Source organism: Lagenorhynchus albirostris, chromosome 8 (genome assembly GCF_949774975.1).
Source record: "Lagenorhynchus albirostris chromosome 8, mLagAlb1.1, whole genome shotgun sequence".
Lineage (NCBI taxonomy): Eukaryota > Metazoa > Chordata > Mammalia > Artiodactyla > Delphinidae > Lagenorhynchus > Lagenorhynchus albirostris.
Window position 1 is genome coordinate 21,537,848 of NC_083102.1, and position 14,458 is coordinate 21,552,305.

The window sequence follows — 14,458 nt, forward strand, 5'->3', positions numbered from 1 at the left end:
ATTAGAAGGCACCATCTCACATTATTTTGGAAATGGTCATCCTGAGTCAGACTAAGTAGTCATAGTTAATACATTTGATTTCCCTCTCATCTGTTTTTTGCTCCATCCTCTGTATCTACCCAAATTTAGTCTTCTTCCCTCAGAGCCACTTGACCACATGAGTATCATCCTTAATCCTAAAGAGCAAGAAGGGAATTTCCATGTTAGTAGAGGAACTCAACTAAGAGTAGAATGCTGCATAATTTATTGTCCAAACTGAGATGTTAAAGAACAAAGGGAGGCCTTTTAATAATTATGCTGGCACGAAAAATATAAACCAATCACCCTAATTTAAAAAATAAACAGAAAACATATGTAAAGGTCAGCCTCATTTGTATCAAAGCAAAAATAAAATGAGACCATCGTAGACCCACCAGATTGACAAAAATGAAAAAGTTCAACAATCCTAAATGTTGGTAAAGACATGGAACAACTGGAACTCATAGTGTTGGGAGTACATTTTACAACACTTTTGAAAACAATTTGACATTATCTAGTAAAAATGAACATGTACGTATCCTATAATTTGGCAAATCCACTCCCATAAAATATGTACTTGAGGGGGACTGGCCAAGATGGTGGAGGAGGAAGACCCTGAGCTCACCTCCAAATTTAGACACACCAGACACACCAAAATTACAGCTATTTACAGAGCAACAAGCAATGAGAATGACCTGAAGACTAGCAGAAAAGATCTTCTACAACTAAAGATATAAAGAAGGACCCACAACAAGATGGATAGTAGAGCCAGAGATGCAGTATAGCCAACATCCATACCCCTGGGTAGGCAACCCACAAATTGGAGGATAATTACTATTGCAGAGGTTCTCCCCAAGGAGCAAGGGGTCCAAACCCCACATCGGGTTCCCCAGCGTGAGGGTCCTGTACCCAGAAGATGAGCCACCAGAACATTTGTTGTTGAAGGCCCCTGGGGCTTATTTTCAGGAGAGGCAGAGGGCTGTGGGAAATAAAGCCTCAATTTTTAAATGGCACACACAAAATCTCACACACCCAAGACCCAGAGCACAAGCAGTAATTTGAAAGAAGCCTGGGTCAGACCCACTTGCTAATTTTAGAGAGCCTCCCGGAGAAGCAGGAGGCAACTGGGAATCATCTTGGAGACAGATGCTGGCAGCTGCCAGTTTGGGGAGCTCATCCTACCATGAGGATGCTAGTGTTGCAAGTGCCATTTTGGGATCCTCCCTCTAGTTTATTAATGCTGGGACCCAGCCTGTCCACCAGCCAGTCAGCATCAGTCCTGGGACACCCCAAGTCAAGCAGCTGTCCAGGCAGGGACACAGTCCCACCTACAAGCAGGTTGGCTGCCACAGGACCCCTGAACCACAAGCTGCCCCAGGACATGGCCCCACCCACCAGTGAGCCAGCACTAGCCTCAGGACACCCAGGGCCCTGAGCCAGCCCTCAGGACCTGACCCTGCCCCCCAGCAGGCTGACACCAGCCACAGGATCCCCTGGGCCCAGACCCCACCCACCAGCAGCTGGCAGCATTCACACTAGGCAAGGCCTGACAACCAACCTGACCAGGGGCTATCCACACCTACCGGCACACCCACAGTAGCCAGCCCACTGCAACAGAAGGGCACATGCAGCACACATAGAGGGTACCCCCAGAGCATATAGCTCTGGTGGCCAGAGGGGAGTATCCTCCTGGGGCCTATAGGACATCTCTTGCATAAAGCCACATCTCCAAGATCAGGAAATATAACCAACTTACCAAATGCAGAGAAATATAAAGAATTAGGCAAAATGAGGAGACAGAAAAATATGTTCTAAGCAAAACAAGATAAAACTCTAGAAGAAGAACTAAGTGGAGATAGGCAATCTACCCAATAAAGAATTCAAGGTATAATTGTAAAGATGGTCAGAAGAACTCAGAAGAAGAATGGATGGACACAATGAGAAGACAGAAGTTTCTAACAAAGAGAAAATAGAGGAACCAAACAGAGCTGAGGAATGCAATAACTAAAGTGAAAAATACACTAGTAGATTAGAAGATAAGAGAAACAGATTAGCAATCTGGAAGACAGAGCAGTGGAAACCACTGAAGCTGAACAGAAGAACATAGAAGAATTAGAAAAAATGAGGACAGTTTAAGAGACCTCTGAAGCAACATCAGGAATATGATCATTTACATTATAGGGGTCCCAGAAGAAGAGAGAAAGGGGCAGAGAACATATTTAAGACATAATAGCTGAAAATTTTCCTAACTTGGGAAAGGAAACAGACATCCAGGTCCAGGAAGCACAGAGAGTCCCAAAGAAGATGAACTCAAAGACAACCACACCAAGACACATTGCATTTAAAATGACAAAAAAATTAAAGATAAAGAGAGAATATTAAAAGCAACAAGGGAGGGGACTTCCCTGGTGGCGCAGTGGTTGAGAGTCCGCCTGCCGATGCAGGGGACACAGGTTCGTGCCCCGGTCCAGGAGGATCCCACATGCCATGGAACGGCTGGGCCTGTGGGCCATGGCCGCTGAGCCTGCACGTTCGGAGCCAGTGCTCCACAATGGGAGAGGCCACAACAGTGAGAGGCCCGCATACTGCAAAAATAAATAAATAAAAGCAACAAGGGAAAAGCAACTAGTTACATAGAATCGAACGCCCATAAGACTATCAGGCTAGAAGGGAGTGGCGCAATATATTTAAAGTGATAAAAGGAAAAAATCTACAACCAAGAATACTCTACCTGGCAAGGCTATCATTCAGATTTGAAGGAGAAATAGTTTTACAGACAAGCAAAAGCTAAAAGACTTCAGCACCATGAAACCACCTTTACAAGCAATGTTAAAGGGACTTCTCTAAGTGTGAAGGAAAAGGCCACAACTAAAAATATGAAAATTACAAAAGGAAAAATCTCATTGGTAAAGACATATACAGCAAAGGTAGTATATCAATGACCCATAAAGCTAGTAGGAAGGTTAAAAGACAAAAGTAGTAAAAATGATCTATATCCACACTAAGTAGTTAAGAGATACACAAAACAAAAAAATGTAAAATGTAACATGAGAAACATTAAATGTGTGTGAGAGGGAGTAAAAATGCAAGGTTCTTAGAATGTGTTCAAACTTAAGAGATCATCAACTAAAATAATCACATATATAGTTAATATGAACCTCATGGTAACCACAAACCAAAAATCTACAATAGATACACAAAAAAGAGAAATGAATGCAAACATAACACTAAAGATAGTTATCAAATCACAAGCGAAGAGAACAAAAGAAGAAAGGAGCGCACAAGAGAACTACAAAAACAACCCCAAAACTATGAACAAAATGGCAATGTACATATCTACCAATAATTAGTTTAAATGTAAATGGACTAAATGGTCTAATCAAAAGATATGGAGTGGCTGAATGGATACAAAAACAATACCCATATATATGTTGCCGACAAGGGACTCACTTCAGATCCAGAGACAACACAGACTGAAAGTGAGAGGATGGATAAAGGTATTTCATGAAAATGGAAATGAAAAGAAAGCTGGGGTAGCAATACTTAGAGCAGACAAAATAGACTTTAAAACAAAGACTGTCACAAGAGACAAAAAAGAACATTACATAAAGATAAAGGGTTCAATCCAAGAAGAAGATATAACAATTGTAAACATACATGCACCCAACATAGGAGCACCTAAATACATAAAGCAAATATTAATAGACATAAAGGGAGAAATTGACAGTAACACAATAATAGTAGGGGGCTTTAACACCCAACTTACATCAATGGACAGATCATCCAGACAGAAAATCAATAAGGAAATCCTGCCTTAAATGACACATTAGACCAAATAGAATATATATATAAACATTACATGCAAATGCAGCAGAATACACATTCTTTTCAAGTGCACATAGAACATTCTCTAGGATAGATCACATGATCACATGCTAATAAGCCATCAAACAAGTATCAGTAAATTTAAGAAAATTGAAATCATATCAAGCATCTTTTCTTACCACAGTGCTATGAGACTAGAAATACACTACAAGAAAAAAAAACTGCAAAAAATGCAAACACATGGAGGCTAAACAACATGCTACTAAACAATCAATGGATCACTGAAGAAATCAAAGAAGAAATAAATAGATACCTGGAGACAAATGAAAATGAAAACAATAATCCAAAATCTATGGACATCAGTAAAAGCAGTTCTAAGAGAGAAGTTTATAGCAATACAAGCCTGCCTCAGGAAATAAGAAATATCTCTAACAACCTAATTTCACATTTAAAGGAACTAGATAAAGAAGAACAAAAAAACCTGATATTAGTACATGGAAAGAAATCATAAAGATCAGAGCAGAAACAAATGAAATGGAGACTTTTAAAAAATAGAAAAGATCAGTAAAACTAAGAGCTGGTTTGTTAAGAAAAGATAAACAAAATTGATAAACCTTTAGCCAGACTCATCAAGAAAAAAAGAGATAGGGCCCAAATAAATAAAATCAGAAATGAAAGAGAAGTTACAACTGACACCACAGAAATACAAAGGCTCATAGGTATTACTATGAACAATTATATACCAATAAAATTGACAACCTAGAAGAAATGAACAAATTCCTAGACATGTACAATCTCCCAAGACTGAATCAGGAAGAAATAGAAAATATGAATAGACCAGTTACCAGTAATGAAATTGAATCAGTAATAGAAAACCTACCAACAAATAAAAGTCCAGGACTAGATGGCTTCACAGGTGAATTCTACCAAACATTTAGAGAAGAGTTAACATCTATCCTCTCAAACTATTCCAAAAATTGAAGAGGAAAGAATGCTTCCAAACTAATTCTACAAGGCCAGGATCACCCTGTTACCAAAAACAGACAAAGATAGCACACAAAAAAGAAAATTACAAGCCAATATCACTGATGAACATAGATGCAAAAATCCTCAATAAAATATTAGCAAACCAAATTCAACAATACATTAATAGGATCATACACCATGATCAAGTGGGATGTATCCCAGGAATGCAAGGGTGGTTCAATATCTGCAAATCAATCAATGTGATACACCACATTGACAAACTGAAGAATAAAAATCATATGATCATCTCAACAGATGCTGAAAAAGCTTTTGACAAAACATCCATCTACAATAAAAACTCTCATCAAAGGGGTATGGAGGGAACATACCTCAACATAATAAAGGCCATATATGACAAGCCCACAGGTAACATCATACTCAGCAGTGAAAAATGGAAAGCATTTCCTTTAAGATCAGGAACAAGGCAAGGATGGTCACTCTCACCACTTTTATTCAGCATAGTATTGGAAGTCCTCGCCACAGCAATCAGACAAGAAAAAGAAATAAAAGGAATCCAGATTGGAAGAAAGTAAAACTGTCACTATTTACAGATGACATGATACTATACATAGAATAGTCTAAAGATGCCACCAAAAAATTACTAGAACTCATCAATGAATTCACAATGAATTCAGTAGAATTATAGGATACAAAATTAATATATAGAAATCTGTTACATTGCTATACACTAACAATGAACTATTAGAAGAGAAATTAAGAAAACAATCCCATTTACAATCACATCTAAAGAATGAAGTACCTAGGAATAAATCTAACTAAGGAGGTAAAAGACCTATACTCAGAAAACTATAAGGCACTGATAAAAGAAACTGAAGATGACACTAACAATTGGAAAGTTATACCATATTTGTAGACTGGAAGAATTAATATTGTTAAAATGACTATATTCCCCAAGGTAATCTACAGAATAAATACAATGCATATAAAAATACCAATGGCGGGCTTCCCTGGTGGCACAGTGGTTGAGAGTCTGCCTGCCGATGCATGCGGGTTCGTGCCCCGGTCCGGGAAGATCCCACATGCCGTGGAGCAGCTGGGCCCATGAGCCATGTCCACTGAGCCTGCACGTCCGGAGCCTGTGCTCCGCAACGGGAGAGGCCACAACAGTGAGAGGTCCGCGTACTGCAAAAAAAAAAAAAAAAAAAAATACCAATGGCATTTTTCACACAACTAGAATAAGTAATTCTAAAATGTGTATGGAAACACAAAAGACCACAAAGAGCCAAAACAATCTTCAGAAAGAAGAACAAATCTGGAGGTATCATGTGTCCTGATTTCACACTATACTACAAAGCTACAGTAATCAAAACAGTATGGTAATGGCACAAAGACAGACACAAATCAGTGGAACAGAATAGAGAGCCCAGAAATAAACCCATGCACTTATGGTCGATTAATCTATGACAGAGAAGGCAAGAATATACAATGGGAAACACAACCTCTTCAATAAATGAAGGTGGGAAAACTGGACTATTTTCTCACACCATATAAAAAATAAACTTAATATGGATTAAAGACTTAAATGTAAGAGCTGAAACCATAAAATTCTATAAAACAGGCAGTATGCTCTTGACATCTGACTTAGAAATATTTTGTATATGTCTCCTCAGGCAAGGGCAGCAAAATAAAAAATAAACAAATGGGACTACATCAAAGTAAAAAACTTTTGGACAGTGAAGGAAACTGTCAATGAAAAAGCCTCCTACTAGGAGAAGATATTTGCAAACCATATATTTGATAAGAGGTTTATATCCAAAATATACAAAGAACTAATGAAATTCAACATAAAAAATAGATTAAAAAAAATGGGCAGAGTCAAAACTACAAGATATCACCTCACACCTGTCAGAATGGCTATCATCAGAAAGTCTGCAAATAAATACTGGATAGGATGGGAAGAAAGGGACCCCTTGTACACAGTTAGTGGTAATGTAAATTGATACAACCACTATGAAAAACAATATGGAGGTTCCTCAAAAAACTAAAAACAGAACTACCATATGATCCTGCAATCCCGCTCCTGGGTATTTATCTGAAGAAAATGAAAACACTAATTTGAAAAGATATATTCACCCCCTATGTTCACTGCAGCGTTATTTAAAATAGCCAAGATATGGAAGCAATCTAAATTCCCATTAATAGATGAATGGATAAAGAGGATGTGATATATGTACACACACACACAATGGAATATTACTCACCCATAAAAAGAATGAAACCTTGTCATTTGTGACAACTTGGATGGACCTAGAGGATATTATGATAAGTGAAATAAATCAGAGAAAAACAAATACTTCATTATTTCACTTATATGGGGAATCTAAAAACCAAAACAAATGAACAAACATAACAAAACAAACATAGTCATAAATGCAGAGAACAAACAGGTGGTTGCCAGAGGAAAGGGGGGTGGGTGGAGGAGAGAAATAGGTGAGGGGCATTAAGAGGTAGAAAATTCCAGTTACACAATAAATAAGTTATGGGTATGAAATGTACAGTGTGGGGAATACAGTCACTAATTATGTAATATCTTTGTATGGTGACAGATGGTAACTGGACTTATTGTGGTGATCATTTTGAAATGTATACAGGGACTTTCGTGGTGATCCAGTGGTTAAGACTCCACGCTTCCACTGCAGGGGGCAGGGGTTCAATCCCCTGGTCGGGGAACCAAGATCTTGCACACCACATGGTACAGCCAAAACAAATAAATAAAAATAAAAAAATTTTTTAAAGCTAAATTTTGTAAAATGTATAGAAATATCGAATCACTATGTTGTGTACCTGGAACTAACACAGTGTTATAGGTCAATTATACTTCAAAACCAAATAAGCAAACTCAGAAAAAGAGATCAGATTTGTGGTTACCAGAGGTAGGAGATGAATATTGAATAAAGGCAGTCAAAAGGTACAAACTTCCAGTTTTAAGATAAATAAGTGCTAGGGATGTAATGTACAACATTATATATATATATATATATATATATATATTACATGTGTGTATGTATATATATGTGTGTGTGTATATATATATAATTAATACTGCTGTATGTTGTATATGAAAGTTATTAAGAGAGTAAATCCTAAGAATTCTCATCACAAGGGAAATTTTTTTCAATTTCTTTAATTGTTTTATGAAGTGTAGTTGATTTACAACATTGTGTTAATTTCAGGTGTACAGCTAAGTGATTCAGTTATATATATATATATGTTTTCAGATTCTTTTCTATTATAGGTTATTGAATATAGTTCCCTATGCTACACAGTCAGTCCTTTTGTTTATCTATTTTATATATAGTAGTGTGTATTGTTAATCCCAAACTCCTCATTTATCCCTCCCCCCACTTTCCCCTTTACTTTTGTATCTATATGAGATGACGGATGTTCACTAAACTTATCATGGTAGTCATTTCATGATGTATGTAAGTCAAATTATTATGCTGTTTACCTTAAGCTTATACAGTGCTGTATGTCAATTATATCTCAATAAAACAGGAAAAAATAAAGATATGTACTAGAATATTCATAGAAACATTGTTTATAAAAGCCTAAAAGGTAGAAAAAACAAATATGCCTAAACATAAAAATGGATACATTGGACTTCCCTGGTGGCACAGTGGTTAAGAATCTGCTTGCCAATGCAGGGGACACGGGTTCGAGCCCTGGTCCGAGAAGATCCCACATGCTGCGGAGCAACTAAGCCTGTGTGCCACAACTACTGAGCCTGCGCTCTAGAGCCCACAGGCCACAAATATTCAGCCCGTGTGCCACAACTACTGAAGCCACATGCCTAGAGCCCATACTCCGCAACAAGAGAAGCCACCGCAATGAGAAGCCTGCGCATGGCAATGAAGAGTAGTCCCCGCTCACCTCAACTAGAGAAAGCCCGTGCGCAGCAACAAAGACTCAACACAGCCAAAAATAAATAAATAAATAATTTTAAAAATGGATACATTTAAATAATAACTACATTCATCAATAGAGATTAACTTTACAAATATTACAGTTATTGAAAGAAACAACTCCAACTATATATGGCCATCTATATAAGTCCTAAATAGCCAAAACTAAACAAGGATACATGCTTATATAGTAAAACTATAAATAAAAGCATGGATATTATTAACCCAAAGGTTAGGATGGAAGGTGGCTCCTTGAAGAGCACATTAAGGAGGGGTGTCTAAGGTTTTGGAATTATTTATTTCTTAACCTGGGTGATACATACACAGAGATTTATTTATTATCCCTCACACTTTACATTATGTAATGTTCATTCTTTTTTGTTGACATATAACTGACATATAACGTTATGTAAGTTTAAGGTGTACAACATGTTGATTTGATCCATTTATATATTGCAGTAAGATTGCTACCATAGCATTAGCTAACACTCTGTTATGTTATGTAATTGTCATTTCTTTTTTGTGGTGAGAACAATTAATATCTAGTCTTTTAACAACTTTGAAGTTTATAATACAGTATTGTTGACTATGATCACTATGCTGTACATTAGCTCTCCAGGACTTATTCATCTACTAGTTCCCAGTTTATACCCTTGAACAACATATCCCCACTTCTCCACCCCCCACCTCTGGTAAACACCACTCTACTCCATTTTTTACAAGTTTGTCTTTTTTAGATTCCACATATAAGAGAGATCATACAGTATTTGTCTTTCTCTGACTTGTTTCACTTAGCACAATGCCCTTGAGGTCCATCCATGTTGTTGAAAATGGCAACACTCCATTCTTTTCGTAGCTGAGTAATATTCCAGTGTGTGCGTGTGTGTGTGTGTGTGTGTGTGTGTGTGTGTGTGTGTATAACATCTTATATATTGGGTTGGCCAAAATGTTCATTCAAAATCCAAATGAAAATTTTGGCCAATCCCCCCAAAAATATATGTATATATCTCACAATTTCTTTATCCATTTATCCACTGATGGACACTTAGATTGTTTCCATATCTTGGCTATTGTAAATAATGCTGTAATGAACATGGTCTTTTTGAATTAATGTTTTCATTTCCTTCAGATAAATCCCAGAAGTGGAAATGCTGGATCATATGGTAGTTCTATTCTTAGTTTTTTGAGGCACCTCCATACTGTTTTTCATAGTGGCCACACCAGTTTACATTCCCACCAATGGTGCACAAGGGTTCCCTTTTCTCCACATCCTCGCCAACAGCTGTTGTTTCTAGTCTTTTTGATGATAGCCATTCTAACAGGTGTGAGGTGATATCTCACTGTGGTTTTGATTTGCATTTCTCTAATAATTAGTGATGTTGAGCATCTTTTCATGTGCCTGTTAGCCATCTGTATGTCTTCTTTGGGAAAATGTCTATTCAGATCTTCTGCCTGTTTTTAATTGAATTGTTTATATTTCTGCTATTGAGTTGTATGAGTTCTTTACATATTTTGTATATGAACCCATTATCAGATGTATGATTTGCAAATATTTTCTCCCATTCGATAGGTTGCCTTTTTATTTTGTTGGTGGTTTCCTTTACTGTGCAGCTTTTTTTTTTTTTTTTTTTTTGTGTGTGTGTGGTACACGGGCCTCTCACTGTTGTGGCCTCTCCCGTTGTGGAGCACAGGCTCCGGATGCGCAGGCTCAGTGGCCATGGCTCACGGGCCCAGCCGCTCCGCGGCATGTGGGATCTTCCCGGACCGGGGCACGAACCCGTGTCCCCTGCATCGGCAGGCGGACTCTCAACCACTGAGCCACCGGGGAAGCCCTGTGCAGCTTTTTTGTTTGATCTAGTCCCACTTGTTTATTTTTGCTTTTCTTGCTTTTACTTTTGGTGTCAGATTAAAAAATTTATCACCATGACCTATGTCAAGGAGTTACCACCTATGTTTTCTCCTAGGAATTTTATGGTTTTGGGTCTTACATTCAAGTGTTTAATTCATTTTGAGTTAATTTTTGTGTACAGTGTAAAATAGTCCGATTTTATTTTTTCATGTGGCTGTCCAGTTTTCCCAACACCGTTTATTGAAGAGACTGTCCTTTCTCCATTGTATATTCTTGGCTCCTTTGTTGTAAATTAATTGACCATATATGCGTAGGTTTACTTCTGGGCTCTATTCTGTTCCATTGGTTTATGTGTTTATTTTTATGCCAGTACCATACTGTTTCAGGAATTGTGATACCTCCGACTTTGTTCTTCTTTCTCAAGGTTGCTTTGACTATTCAGGGTCTTCTGTGGTTCCATACAAACTTTAGGATTTTTTCCTATTTCTGTGAAAAATACCACTGGAATCTTGATAGGGATTGCATTGAATCTATAGATGGCTTTGGGTAGTATAAACATTTTAACAATATTAATTGTTCCAATTCATGAACATGAGATATCTTTCCATTTGTGTCTTCTTCAGTTTCTTTTATTAATGTCTTATAGTTTTCATTGTATAGGTCTTTCATCTCCTTGGTTAATTTATTTCAAGTATTTTATTGTTTTTGATGCTACTGAATCAAAATGATTGTTTACTTCTTTTTCAGATGTTTTGTTGTTAGTGTATAGAAATAATTGATTTTTGTATGCTGATTTTATATCCTGCAACTTTACTGAATTTGTTGATTAGTTCCAACAAACAGTGTTTTGGTTGAGTCTTTAGGGTTTTCTATATATAGGATCATGCCATCTGCAAATAGTGACAGTTTTACTTTTTGCTTTCTGATTTGGATGACTTTCATATCTTTGTCTGGCCTAGTTGCTCCTAAGTAGGACTTCCAGTACCATATTGAATAAGAGTGGTGAGAGTGGGCACCCTTGTCTTATTCCTGATCTTAGAGGAAAAGCTCTCAACTTTTCACTGATGAGTACAGTGTAAGCTGTGGGTTGATCATATTTGCCTTTATGATGCTGAGGTATGGTCTTTCTATACCAAATTTGTTGAGGGTTCTAATGATGAAAGGATGTATTTTGTCAAAAGCCTTTTCTGCATCTATTGAGATTATCATATGATTTTTATCTTTCATTCTTTTAATATGGTATATCACATTTGCATACGTTGAACCATCCTTGCATCCCAGAGATAAATCCCTCTTGGTCATGATGTATAATGCTTTTTTTTTTTTTTTTTGGCATATGGAAATTTATTACTATCATGTTTTCATCATCAAAACTTATGATCTTGGTCTTTCCTTCCTGCCTTTGTATAAGGCCAAAAGAGAGACATTGGCTACTTTGACAACCTTAAAGCGGACTCCAGGAATGTCACCAACAGCATGACCTTTGCGACCAAATCCAGCAACCAGAACTTCATCATTTTCCTCAGTAAAATTCAAACAACCATCATAGGGTACAAAGGCTGTGATTTTTTTTTGCCGTTCTTGATGAGCTGAATCCTGACACCCTTCCTGATGGCAGAATTTGGCTGTTTGGCTTCAACCCTACTTTTTCAAACACAGTTCCCTTGGCATGAGAAGCGCCTCCAAAAGGGTTGGCCTTCAGGGCTGTGCCCACATGGGCTTTCTTGGACTGTTTATCATGCCACTTCTGGTCTCGTCGGTGGCTACAGAGCTTCCTCGCAGTACGAAGACCGCGACACTTGCCCATCCTGCCGGTGCCACGGGCCTGAACGAAAGAGTATAACCCTTTTAATGTGTTTCTGCTCTAGGTTTTTGCTTTGTGGTTACCATGAGACTTACACAAGACATCTCAGAGGTAACACAGCGCATTTTAATTTGATAGCAGCTTGACTTCAGTCATCTGTGAAAGTTTCACCCTTTTACTTCTCAGTTTTTATATTTTCGATGTTGCATTTTTATATTGCATATTCATTAACACGTTATGGTAGCTATTATTACTTTTAATACTCTTTTCCTTTCACCTTTATGCTAAAATTAAGTGGTTAACAAACTATCCTATTACAGATTTAGTTTCTAGGTCTGATTGTATATTTATCTTTACCAGTGTGTTATATACTTTTGTATTTTTTTGTCACTGATTAGCTTCTTTTCATTTCAGCTCAAAGAACTCCTTTCAGCATTTCTTGCAAGGCAGGTCTAGTGGTGATGAACTCTCTCAGCTTTTGTCTAGAAAAGGCTTTATTTCTTCTTCATATCTGAAGGATAACTTTGCTAGATAGACCATTCATGGCTAGCAAGTTTTTTCTTTCAGCCCTTTGAATATGCCATTCCACACTCTTGGCCTGTAGGGTTTCTGCTGAAAAACCCATTGATAGCCTAATGGGTGTTCCTTTGTAGGTTACAATCCTTTTTTCCCTAGCTGCTTTTAGAATTCATTCTATATCCTGAGAAATATCAAAAATATAAAAAGGGAGAAGTAAAAGGGTAAAACTTTTGTAGATGACTGAAGTCAAGCTGCTATCAAATTAAAATGTACCGTGTTATCTGTTAGATGTCTTGTGTAAGCCTCATGGTAACTGCAAAACAAAAACCTAGAGCAGATACACATTAACAGTGTTATACATCATGACCAATAGGATGATCTATTAGCATGTATTTGGGTGCCCAATTCTCTCCTCAGGTTTAGGAAATTCACAGCTATTATTTCTTTAAATAAATTTTCTGCTCCCATCTCCCTCTCTCTCTTTCTGGAATCCCAGTTATTATATTTGTCCTTTTGATAGAATACCATAGACCACGTAGGCTTTATTCCACTCTTTTTGATACTTGTTTTGTTTTGTTTATTTGCCTCTAATTGGATTATTTCCAAATTCCTAATCTCTAACGCACTTGTTCTGTCTTCCATTTGCTCTGCTCTACTGCAGATTCGACTGCATTTTTCATTTCATATATTGAGTTCTTCAACTCCAGAATCTCTGTTTGGTTCATTTCTATCTCTTTTGGGAAATTTTCATTTTGATCTTGTTTTTTTTTGAGATTTCATCAAACTGTCTTTGAGTTTTCTTGCAGCTTGTTGAGTTTCTTCAAGACAGCTATTCTGAATTCTTTTTTGGCTAGATCACAAAATTCTGTACCTTTGAGCTTTGTTACTGGAGAATCATTATTTTCTTTTTGTAATGGTATGTTTCCTTGATCTTAAATGTTCCTTGTAGTTTTGCATTACTGCTCTCACATTTGAAATTAAGGAGATGCCACCTCAAACCTTTGTTAGTTGGTTTCTGATGGAGTATCCTGTTCAACGGTGTCGTTATTACCTGGGGTTTTATCTGTCTTTGTATTGGTACTCTTACTCCACTTCTCTTGCTCCCTCGTGTGGCAGGATTCTTAAGCTTTTAGGTCTTCTCTGGTGCTTACAAGTCACCAGGCAGGCTCCTGGAAACCTCTCTTTTGTTTTCCAGAAGGTGGTGCTATAGCTTCAGTTTGTGGTTTCTCCCTTGTCCACATTAGGTGGCCTGTTTCTGAGTGTGCTTCCTAGCCACAGGAGCTTGCTTTCACTACTGCAGTAGGAAGCGTGCACATGGCGATGCCACAGACTAGGGCGAGATGTGGGTTTAGCACTGGCCCATGGATCTAGTAGGGAGATCCTCAGGTATGGTACTCCCAGGGGTTTGTGGGTGGACGTCCTGCTGAGTGCAATCAGCAGGAAAGGCATCCCTTCTCTGCCTCTTACCCCATCTCCAGTCATGAAAGACCAACC

The 14,458-nt window shown here is 37.7% G+C and overlaps 1 pseudogene; it reads right to left on the reverse strand.

The window, feature by feature from the left end:
* Window positions 1-11,955: 11,955 nt before the first annotated feature.
* On the reverse strand, window positions 11,956-12,473 carry LOC132524129 (small ribosomal subunit protein uS12-like; annotated as a pseudogene).
* Between the last annotated feature and the right edge of the window lie 1,985 nt (window positions 12,474-14,458).